This window comes from Triticum urartu, chromosome 6, assembly GCF_003073215.2.
Source record: "Triticum urartu cultivar G1812 chromosome 6, Tu2.1, whole genome shotgun sequence".
NCBI classification, from domain to species: domain Eukaryota; kingdom Viridiplantae; phylum Streptophyta; class Magnoliopsida; order Poales; family Poaceae; genus Triticum; species Triticum urartu.
This window is the reverse complement of record NC_053027.1, coordinates 264,344,075-264,346,825: the sequence shown is the minus strand read 5'-3', so window position 1 is coordinate 264,346,825 and position 2,751 is coordinate 264,344,075. Positions and strand designations below refer to the sequence as shown.

General features: G+C 46.0%; 1 pseudogene; it reads right to left on the bottom strand.

The window, feature by feature from the left end:
- Positions 1-673: 673 nt before the first annotated feature.
- Positions 674-1,545, bottom strand: LOC125516736 (annotated as a pseudogene).
- Positions 1,546-2,751: the final 1,206 nt, after the last annotated feature.

Sequence of the window (2,751 nt, the reverse complement as noted above, 5' to 3'; positions counted from 1 at the left end):
TATAGTTGGAATCAAATGACTCATCAGATGAATACGAAGATTCACATGTAAAGCCAGATAAAGTGGGTGGATCTACGGGAGGTCCTTTTGCAACAACCCATATGGTTTTGGGGTACTGCTTAGATTTCCAGTAGGACCCATCAACATTGAGTTTCCTCTCAAATGCAATACCCTCTTTCCTAGGGTTCCTGCTGAGGATCTGCTTCTTAAGCACATCACAAAGAGCCTGATGCCCTTTGAGGCTTTTGTACATGCCTGTCACATACAATTCCTTCAACCTTGCATTGTCCGTGATACTTGTGGTATCCTTAGATGAGGAATTTGTGACTAGAGAAATAGTCGAAGAATTTGCAACAATAGAAGCATTTGAACTTTCAGGTGAAGAATTAGCAGATTCACGTTCAATGCATTTCAAACATGGTAGAATGAATTCATCCTGAGCGGAAATGATCTGTTGAGCAAGCAAAGAATCATGTTCCTTTTAAATATCATCATGACTCACCCTTAGCTTCTCCAGATGCTTTCTTTGAAGAAATTCATAAGAAAGCTTCTCATGATCAGCTAAGAGTCTTACATGATGATCTTGAAGGTTACCAAACTTAGACTATAGTCACTGAAGATTATCAGCCAAGGTTTGAGTCCGATTCAATTCCTCACCCAACTAGTTACGGCTTTAGTCTAGCAAATTTTGAACCATTTCCGAAGCTTTTTGTTGTTTCATGGCAATAGTAGCAAGCTTGGAATAGCTTAGTTTGAGGTTTTCATCAGATTCATCTTCACTTGACTCAGAGGAGGGATATTTGAGTACCTTGGCACCTTTTGCCATGAAGCAATAGGTGGGAGCGTAGTCACGTCGCCATCGTTAGCGGTGTTGGTGTTGCCATGTTCCTCGGTGTTGAAGATGGACTTTCTGACGAAAGCAGTAGTGAGAGCTAGGCTCGCCACACCAGAGTCTGGCTCCTAAGATTCCTCGTCTTCCTCATTTTCCTTAGATTCAGCTTCAGAGTCCCTTTCCTTGCCAATGGATGCCCGAGCCTTTCTGGAACTGCTCTTCTTGTGAGATGAAAGACTAGGAATATTTTGATGATGAGGACATTGAAGATTTCTTCTTTTTCTTTGAGTCATCTGAATTTTCATCCTTGTATTTCTTCTCTTTGAATCCTTCAACCCTTGAGTACAATCAGCCATGTAGTGACCAGGCTTCTTGCATTTATGGCAAGTCCTTTTCTTGTAGTCATAGTATGAAGAATTTGATATCATGTCATCATTCCTTGAAGATTTTCCAAATTGGCCACGTCTAGAGAACTTCTGGAATTTCCTCACGAGCATAGCTAGCTCCTGGCTCAGTTCCTTAGGATCACCAAGGCTGCTATCAGAATCTTCCCCTTCAGATGAGGAAATTGCCTTGGCCTTAAGAGCACGTGATCTTCCATAGCTTGGCCCGTAGAGATTTCTTTTCTCAGCTTGTTGGAACTCATGAGTATTTAGCCTCTCGAGGATATCAGTAGGATCTAGTGAATTGTTGTCTCCATGTTCTTGAATCATCAGTACTAGTGTATCGAATGAGGAATCATGTCAGCAATTTCTTCACCACCTCATGGTTGGTGATGTCAGTGGCACCAAGTGCTTGAAGCTCATTTTAGATGTTAGTGAGGCGATCGAAGGTTTGCTGAACATTTTCGTTGTCGAGTCTTTTGAAGCGATTTAAGAGATTGTGTTGGTGCAACAAACCCTGGGTGCATTGCCCAGACTGTGCACAGGCACAAGAATAAGTTCACAGCACCAAGGTCGGATTGGAGTACAAGGGACCAGTCCTTTGAAGGATCCAAGAAAAGATCGGGAAGACCAAGAAGAGCCAGAAAATCAAGATATCGCTAAGGGGAAAACCTCCCTTACCGGGCAAGCCAGGCTGGCCAGGATGGGGTTAGCCCTCGGAAGCAAGCCATCGGGTCATCCCGGCAGGCCTGTCGGGGCTTACGGAAGCAGAACCACTCCATCGCACCACCCCATCACAATGCACATCGTCAATCACAGCGGTGTCAAGCTCCATAGTGACTAAGTGGCTATTATTCGCCACATGGAAGCCACATACTACAAAAAATATCTCCAAGTGACGCCTGTCTTTAGACGTGTCAAGCAAGCAGGCGCGAAGCTGGCAAAATAGCCCGACACGGCCTGCCGGGCGAGCTGCAATGTGACGTTTAGCGGCGCATTTAATGCGCTATGTTAGCCTGCGGAGTTAGGTATGATAACACTGTTTTCTATCTAATCAGTGCATGAAGACTGATTTGCCACCATGGTGACCCCTTGACCTATAAAAGGAGGCCCATGGCAACCGTAGAAAGGATTCGGACCCTCGCACGTCCTTGCACGTGTAGTCACTCTCACCCCGAGGCAAACCCTGTCAGGCAAGCGTGTTGCGCTCACCACCATTTTTCCACCATTAATCCACCAAAGCAGGAGTGGGGTTTTACGCCTCATGGCAGCCCGAACTTGGGTGAAGACTACCCATGTGATCTCTACCGTCTTGTTCCACTCATCCACTCTTGGTCCCATAGGTGGTTGTGGTTTCCCATGTCATCTTTGGTGCGCAAGGTAGGGGGATCACTTGCGCGAACCTGAAAGCATGAGCAGCACCTCATCTTCATCACTATTTTCATCATCGACAACTCCATCGACCATGGCGCCCAAGAAGAAGCCCGGTGCCATAGCTCACCTGTCCACCTCGAAGGCTCCGCCACCTGCGGCTGC